The sequence below is a fragment of the Opisthorchis viverrini genome (assembly GCF_000715545.1).
Source record: "Opisthorchis viverrini unplaced genomic scaffold opera_v5_183, whole genome shotgun sequence".
NCBI classification, from domain to species: Eukaryota; Metazoa; Platyhelminthes; class Trematoda; order Opisthorchiida; family Opisthorchiidae; genus Opisthorchis; species Opisthorchis viverrini.
The window spans coordinates 209694-219325 of record NW_008751841.1 but is presented as its reverse complement, the minus strand read 5'-3'; positions in this window follow the sequence as shown (position 1 = coordinate 219325).

Genomic DNA, 9632 nt, shown 5'->3' with positions numbered 1-9632 from the left:
CCATATTCTCTTGTTACTCTTTCCCATTCATCGCTTGCATTCACTTTTTATGTTTGTGACCATGCTCTTCAAAAATAAATGACAATAGCAATAATGGTTCTTCTGGACCCGTGTTATATGCAATGCAACCTACGGCGTACTTAGCCTAAGGCTGCAGATTCTAGAGGTAAGCTGTGATATACAATGTGAGAATATGATTTCAATGCTCGTGGGTCTCAGATTGCATTCTGGAGTTTGCGGTCTATTGCCTTAAACCGAAGTCAATGATGTGTCCGGAGCAACAATTACGTTTCATTTAGCCGCCTATTTTCCTTGATGACGTGTAAAATGCGTGTAAAATCACTCTATTTCCGCAAGACACCAGGCGGAAGACCTGCGAGGAAAGAACCCCTCCAACACTTACTGAAGATGTTGAGCCTACAGAAAGTATGCACGTAATCCCACGATTATCAAACATAATTTATGTATGACACTACAAAATCAACCGTTTGAAGACCCACAGCAACCAAAACTATATTTGATCACCCGAAAAACCTGCCATTTAATTCATTATTGTATATCTCTTTTAGCTTGATTGTGGGAATCGATGCGCGAAGTAAAAATGGTACATCTTACTGTGTTGAATACCGTGCCTAATGTAACTTGAGGTAACCCTTGTTCAGCAAATCTAATTGAAGAATATTGTGAGAGATTCAGTTGGGTCGTTCATTAACACCAACGTAAATTGTAAATGAGTGCATTTCGTCACCGGTGCACAATTCGACGTTCAAGTAGAACATGAAGTTAACGAAGACCGCGGGACTTCTATCTGATAGGACCCGAGCAGGGTGTCACCAGGAGCAGGCTGTCAATGAGTATTTATTAACCTTTCAGGTAGTGAGCTTAATAGCTATGCAAGTTCCAAAGCTCTATAACCTCGAAATCCCCATACGTGCTCATTTATTCTGCACACTCCGGTAGATAATAAGTTATAGGACAGATATTTCACTCTCAAGACAAATGGTAAAGGCAACTGGAATTCGGGCCTCTTACGATTATATTAAGGTCATCTTGCCCACTGCGGTTTTTCAAAGCAATAAACCAGAAACCTTCTTATTTGGCTCTTTCAGGCCAAAGAGCTCGAGATGCTGTGTACCTCTAGCCTCTCTAGTCAAGCTCCTGTTAGGTATCTTCTAAAGATTGTGTCCGTGACGAAAGACAGCACTAGCATATTCCCACTGGTGCTGACTGTAACCCATTCTCACAGTTTAGAAAGATCAAGAATAGGGTCGATGAGTCTTCAGTCCTTAACTTAGTTTCGAACTACTTTCTGTTCGCCTACTTCAACATGACTGAATCGAATATTCAGTGACCGAGCTTAGTGCCATTCTAAACGGACTGGTACGAACGTGCCAGGACAAGCAGACTAATTGAACTTAAACCGAAATAAAACGAACAAAAGGTCGAGGATGGATAGAAAAATGGCGAAGAATCCTTGAAAACGGGTGTGTGCAGGGCATGCCGTCGAAACATCACTTGTTGTGGTATAGAAGCCAAATTCTCGCACTGAATTAAGTGAATGACTGTTGACCATCACTATGAAAATTTGGACGGTTAAGTCGCTATAAAGTTTAGGCACTCTTAGCCTGTTCTGTGGACAACTGTCTTATGAACAAGCTGCAGGCCATTGGATTTAAACACGGCTGCAAACTGGGATGCTCTGGTCTTGAAGCCGAAACAAAATTTTTTAAGTGATATTCTTCACCCGAGGATGCCATGCAAAAACCACCTTGTCATTGTCTTGAAAGAACACTGCCCATAAGGTTGCTGAAAAATTTTCGCCGTCCCATTTGAAACTTATCAGGAAGGCGCAGTCTAAGAGATTTTGACAGCCTGATGTTCTGTTTGGGCCCAAATTGTGCGAAGTTTGAAAAATATGCTTAATAAAACAGAAGTTTTGTTTCTACAATAGTACACTAGCTGGGTCCCGCGTCTAGGAAGAATATTCAAGACATGGAATCATGTGTAAAGTGCCCACCTGTAGGGATCACACCCAATGAGTAGCGAAACCACTCGCTCCATGAGGAGTGCTTTCTGCGAAATGACGCAAATAAATCCGCATAAAATTCGACTAGCCTGAATATTTCTCGTGTTTTCATCTCATATATTAATCGTGCTACCACAGTTACAGAACGGAAGGTTGGTTTCCATCAAACATTGAGAGAACTACTTGCTTAGGGAACTCCAGTTAAACTTGTCAAGCATTGACTGTCCTCTAAACAGCTTACATATTAGATAGTGAATGTATCTGAATACCTCACTTTTACACTGTTAGTTTTCTTCTCTCTAAGGTCAAGTAGGGATGTGTGACAAGTGGTGGCACACTTTGCTGTGTGCTCTTCATTCATGTCCCAAAATTTCTTGTTCAGCAAACTCACATTAGCCTAATCCATTAACAGATGAGATCACAAAACCAGAACTTACATCATCGAGCTACAACTGGCATCCAGTTTTACCAAAAAATTTTCTGTCCACACCTTCATAGCTTCGATGAAGACGTAGCAACAGACATCTGACCAGTAGCTGTGGTTTTACAAATGCCTGATTGACTGGATTGCTAAACTCAAGTTGCAGATACATGCCAAACTTTATATCATAAGAAACACGGAACACCTTAAGCGAAAACTAACCTGATACTTTAAAATGAGTGAATACATGAAAGTATTTTAGAGCTGTTCAGCTATCCATGCGGTGTAAAGCTGATAGATGGGTAGAATAAGAAGACTGGCTGAAAAAATAAACCAGCGGATTAGAGGTCCAAACAGGTTGGTAGTGACCATTGAGGTGTTACGTGATGAGCCGACAATCGTACTGGCCGTAATGGGAGTGGTGCCCCAACATGTGAGCTGCAGGCTTGAGATGTATGGCGGAGTTCGCTGGTATCTCGTACATGCAGGCTTCAACTCGAATCGTGTTTCATGCTGACTTTGTTGGGCTGTGTTCAGGGCTGCAGCCTTTGTGCCCACTTCTTGCACGAACATGCAAGTATCAATTACCGGTCGAAGTTTTACTCGAATAAAACAACCGCCAGCTTAACAACGCGAGCCAACAGTATTCTCCTGTACATCAAACAAGGGTACCACAGTTGTGCGGCTTTCATCAGTGACTTGTTTAGACACGTGGTAACAGCACAGAGCTCCATCGCTGGGTCCGGGTGACCTGATCGTTCAGGTCGCGAGACAGGTTTTAAACTCGTTGTGCCCACAAGGGATTTCGTCACAGTGTAACAAAGAGGTTAGCTATCTAACCGCCCCACACAACACTGATGTTTTCCTGATAGGGTAGTGCATTCAAAAATATGAGTTTGCGTTTAGGGGGATGGTCGCAATACTGTCATCCGTCATCCCATATATTTTTGTTTGGCCGCAGACTGTATAATTTTTTACATGTTAAAGTGATATTAGGCATTGTGTAGCATTAATGCCCCTGTTGGTGACAGTCTCGCTGAATTCTCTCTGCCACTACTCCCCCCTTCGGCTAACGGTCAATCGCTGCAAACCAGTACTGGTAAATTAAAGCTGCGCTAGCCGTTTACTCATGAGTGAGTCAGTCATTCCTATTGGTTTGTTACACACGTATGGGCACACCTTGGTCAGTCTACACGTATACGCAGCTGTAAATGTGCAAAATCAGACGAGAGCGGAGTAGATCGGTGCTACTGTAGCGGAAATACTGAAGTTATGGTCGTATGATTTCTAGCGCGAAAATGATTGTGGCGTGGTGATCCAATACCGCAGTCCACTGATGATAACAGTGACAGGATGCCACACTGAAAGCCTAATATTGTTACATCCCCCAAACAGATATAACTGCAAAAGCTGAGCAGTTTCGTATCTCCAACTCACTCAAATGCATTCATATAACTTTTTGCTTCATTGGGACAGTTTGATATTAGAGAATATAACCAACACTCCACAATAAGTTGCATGACACCTTTGGAATCCACCAAGCCTTGTGAACTACCGTGAGCCCAATGTGAAATTAGTGGACGGCTTCACTAATTTTTCACAATATTTTTTTATGGGAGACCCAAATGAATCCAGCTGAGTCTCTCGCTCATGATGTTTCACTTCGAACTGAATTCATCATCCTTATAAGTAGTTTTTTCGGTCGATAAAATAAAATAATTAAAACGGAAGCCTGAGCACACGGACATCACGGGACCTGAATGATTAGCATGTATACTATAAGCTGACTTAGTGTAATCACGTGGCTAGATTGCTTGCGCTTTCATTTTATGTGACATATGCTGGTTGGGACTACACAAACCACAATTTGGTGACCTTTCGCGTTATTCATGATTGCTTGTCACACAGATTCGGTTGCATGATGCTTTGTCACTTGATTAGTGTACCCAGCTGTAGTCAGATTCTTCATTCAGTGGCAGAGCAGCATATGCGATAAACGCCATTTCCAATGGACGGACTCATTGTCAATAAAACATTAGCTGGGCAGTGAAGGCACATCCTAATTACAAATTTACCAGGACTTTTATCTGTTGCTTTGGATGGGTGAACAATTCTGGTCAGAACTGAACGTCGTTATAGGGTCACTTTAGACTGCACTCACATCTTTTCGATAGATAAGCAGTGATGCTACATAGATGGGTACCATATATAGCTGGGCAAGAAATGGTCAGGGGACCTTCAGCCCAGCAATGAGCAGTTAGAGGGACAAATAACAACCACAACGTGAAAGTGTGCTATTCTCTAGCCACATTGATCCCAAAACATTTTTACATTTTCCATATTATATATAGTATATCACTTTGAAGGTTGTTACTGGATCACCCTGATCTAGTGCTGGACACGAACCACCTACGAACCCGGCTGCACAACGGAAACGACTGTCAACCCGGAGCGAAAATCAGCGCCTATCAACCGCCTACACGCACAATGATTACAAAAGTCATCAGACAAGCGGGGTCAGTTTCCAAGGTCAGAGGTCACAGTAGCATGCAGCAAAGTGGTTGGGTGTGCAAAATTAGGGGCAGCCGTATGTGGATAATGCGGATGCTGTGAACGGGTGTGAATGTGGGAATATGCTTGACACAGTGAGCGATAATGCACAGGATCATAAAATGAGAGTATGAATACGGTGAGAGCTTTGGCAAATATAGAACTCAAAATCGATATCTCCCTTGAACCCAGTGTTGCAACAACCAATTAGTACTGGATTCTGGTTTTCAAATGACAAAGACGATGATAGTAAACAGCTGGAACAAGAAAGCTGCTGAGTTGCATGCAACTCAATTCAGTTCAGTCATCGTATTGAAAAGTAGAGTAATGGACATACGGCCTTAACCGAGAAGCAATCTGGAATTAGGGAAATATCATATGATTGTTAACCACAATTTCGGTCAATTTCCTCTTGGAATGTCGTTATTTTAACCATGTTGACAGGCTATTTGTAACGCAAAATGCCATTCTGACCAGCTTAGTAGAACTAGCACTTCATGTTAACCAGGCATCAGCCGATGCACTTGAGTTTTAATCCAGCCACATTGGAAAAATTGAACATCAGTCATATGGGCACGGAAAGTTCCAGATAGGAAATGGGCTTTCTCCTCCGTGGACGGCCATTGATAATATCAATTAATAGAGCATTCCAAGTGACAGAAACTCATCATCGAGGAACAGGGTCAAATCATTATGCCGGGAGGAACAGTACTGTGTTCATTTGAGGCGCAAGTTAGTCTGAAAAGTCTTCCAGCATACCATGCAGACGTCCATGGGGCTCGCTTAAGATGCTTGTCTACGACAGAGAGGTATTTCCGTTGTCTGAGGTGAACTGTCAGATGCGAAATTGAGATAGGCAGTGTGTGTATTTACAGGACGACAGGTTACCCTGAGAATGTAATGACTCATTTTCCATATGGGTTGACAACTGATGCTGGTTGCGCTCCCTGCCATCTTGATTATTGTTACGTTTTGTGAAAAGGTACCGTCAGAGTGTTTTCTACGTGAAAGCATTGGTTTTAGAAACTGGCTATGTCGATGCATCTTATTTGCTTACTAATATTTTTAATTGTTGCTGTTGGTAAAAACGTTTCCTGGAAAAGTTGACAGCGGTGCACACTGCAAATCTAATTTACATCTAATGCAACTTACGTTTCATTGTGTATGTGGATAACGACAATTCAGCGGCAAATAACAGGTAACCTTTTTAATTTGTATGGATTGATTGAGACAGTGAACTCAATAAACTCGATAAACTCACTCGCAAACCAATGTGCAGTGGCGTCAGTAACTACCTATCATGTACTTTGACTTCAGGAGATGACAAGGGGATAATAAGCATAGCAACACGTAAGTGACTCCGAAAGACAACACCGAGCCGAAATAGGGTCCACTGGTGAAAACTTCCCTACAACCAATTGCAACTAGCTTGTTTAGACGCCAGCCAGCTGTGTTGTTGCTAGAGAAAATGGATATCTTTTGACAGAACGGTAATTGACTAAGTAGCGACAGGACTTAGCAACCCATGGCGTGAAACTAGGAAACGGAGAGACAGTTGTGCATTGTCCTCAATGGTTTCTTACTACTGTGTGTCGAGTACCCATACTTCATTTAAACCCGGCGTGACTGAAATCGTGGACAGCGGACTACTGCATCAGCTTCGAATTTAAAGGACTGTTCCAGTCCTCAGCAGGAGTCACATGAGGAAGATATGTTGACTCGAATTTGCAGAGCGATATCGTACGGACCAAGTAACATTTACCCTAATGTCAGAAGAAATAAATGGATAACGAAGTGGGACCTTTGACTTCATTGGTTTTACGGAATACCACGAGCGCGTAATACTTTTCCCTGATCTGGCTTTTGTTTTGCTGTTACAGACATGTTAGGGCCTTCGGATATCTACAATTTTATGAAGTTTTTTATGCCTCGATGCGTGGTTGTTTATAAGCTCCAGAAACCTAGGTGATTAGGATGTGAGATCACTGACTGAAAATTCTGTTTCTCGAACACAGCCCCCGGCATTTCGACTGCTGCTGTTTGACATTGGGTTACCAGAGTATCACAGCCTTCGTGCTTCATTTGAGTTGCACAGAAATTGTGCTCGAAAAAGGATTTTGTAGCCGAACGACTACTGTTATCGTTATTCATTATTTACGTGGTTGGTGACGGTCCTTCGATAGGTCACCACCAGTTTCATCTTCGTGTGGTTCGTCAGGTAAGCGTGGGGTCTGATTTTTCCTTGGTCTTCTTTCGCATTTAAAACATACTTCATTTACCACTGGATGGGAATGCACATGGTACATCCAGTGAGGTCTCAGACAATTTTTAATCTGTTCATTCATTCAATTCTGGACATCTGATCATTGTAAGCAATCAGTACTGACACACATCTACTCCCTCTGAGGTTGTGTACTGAAGCAGAGCTTACTGCAGTTGGAAGATGAAGCCCGGTAGTCTATGATTTCCTAACCTTGAAGGCGTGATATTAATGCTAGCGCAATCTTTAACATTCACAAAGCTGAAGCTCGGCAATAAGTGTCCAGCTCGTATTCACACATTTCTCCAATACGCATACAGCCATTAACCACTTTAAACCACACTGAACACTTTAAGAATTCGATCAGTGATTACTTAGAACTGTAGTAGTTAGGAGTTCCAACTTGCGACCGGGAGATCGAGTTCGATACGGTCAGAACCTTTGTGAGATTATGATTCCCAAAAAGGATAAAAACACCTGTACAGTATTTCTCAGGATAGACTGACTTTACGATCCACTTGTGGTTAAATCTGATTTAGGTCTTCTAGCATTTATAGTCCTCCTGGGCTAGCCACCCCGGTGTTCAAACTGATGTAGAAGAGTTTTGAAGAGGACCAGACATAATAAGGATCTCCTAAGGAGTAATGTCGCCAAAGGCGATTTATTGTTGTGAATTGCTTAGAGACTACGAGGGTGCTTTGGACACCCCACATTTATCTTAACTCTGTCATCGTGGTGTCATCCTGAGCTGATACACCCTGGCTATTCTGACATGCCTGGAACCGTGATTAAATCCACGTAGTAGTTCCAATCGTCTGATTGTTGACTTCTGTAAAAATTTATTGAGTGAGTTTAGCTGTTCAGCTGGAAATTTGAAGCTAACTGATATAACTTAGATATTCGGTAACTAATATCCCCAGACTAGCCCCTCAATTTGTATTTCAGCAATAATAAACGTATGAATCAAGATTTATTATGCTCAGAAGTCTACTTTACCTACAGTTCATCGCGCAGCCCGAATTGGCGAGGTTGCAGTTTGCAGCAAAATTCTGTCTTCTACTGTCAAGTTAAAGTTTGTTTATTCATCACATCAGATGATGGGACAATGTCCGAAAGCTGCACTTCCGCTTCAAGAGGGAATCATTGTCTACCTGTCCGTTCAGCCGGCACTGGGTATTGCACCTCTGTGGGAAAGCCATGATACAAAGTGAGACCAGACCTTGAAAGTTTACTTGTCAAACGACGCCTACAACATTGCCTTTGGCTCTAAGATATCTTGCCATGATAAAAGGAATATAAACCATAACCTCCTGGTGGTGAGGAACACTATCAGTAGTGTCACATTACTGTTTCATACTATCTTGTACTTCTTACACTCCCTTACCGGTAGACAGTGTGAGTATGCGCCAAGTCACCAACAAAAGTTGACGTTCATTTGGTAAATTGATGAGACTATCAGATTATGTATACTGAAACTTTTGTAAAGTTGTGGGCTACAAATTTTCTGAGAGTAAAGAGAGATTGAGTGGCGCTGGTGCATCCTATATTGCTTCCACAATGAGGCGTTTGTCATCACTCCCAAGAGTGACAAACATTAACTTAGTCATCGTCCGCGTCCACCAGTCATCCGGGGCGCGCCCCCGTTTGGACAGACAAAAGCTGCCGGCAAATTATCAGCAGTGGGCATATGAGGCGCTTGTAAGTTTCGATCATAAATCACTTGTTTTGACAAACTTAGAATGCTATTCTATTAAGTAGGTACAAGAACACGGTAATAACTGACAGCAGTATTTACTAATCGACATTAATAAATAGTGCACCTGTTTTCAGTCACGATTGGGAGTTATTTATTACTGGTCACAATGTGTTCGACAATCGCTGCGTTACTGAGCACGTGTCTTAAGTTCCAGGTGTCTGTAAACTAATGTTTGATGCCTTGCGTGACCTTTTATTAAAAAGATGTGTTCAGGCATTAGCTTTCAAGAAAGGGTTTAGACGGTACTCATCTCAAACACTGTGCAAGCAGCCATGAGACCCTGATGAAGACCAGAGTAGATATATGATAAATCTAGCGTTTATTTAGATTTTGTTTACTTATCCTATCTGATACCCTGATAGATGAACGTGGTGTTCGTTTACGGTATTTTCATTTTTCAAAACAAGATTGCTCACTTTGGTTTCAGACCCTACTCATCTGTTATTTAAATAATGACAACACCTAAGACAGCTGGCGGAAAAACTTTAGTATGACGGCAACGTATTTTGGAGGAAGCATGACTGACACCGTCCTACCTTGTTTTGTTGATCTTTGCTCTTGGTCAGAGCCAGATCCTCATCATCATCATCATCATCATCATCATCATCATCATCATCAT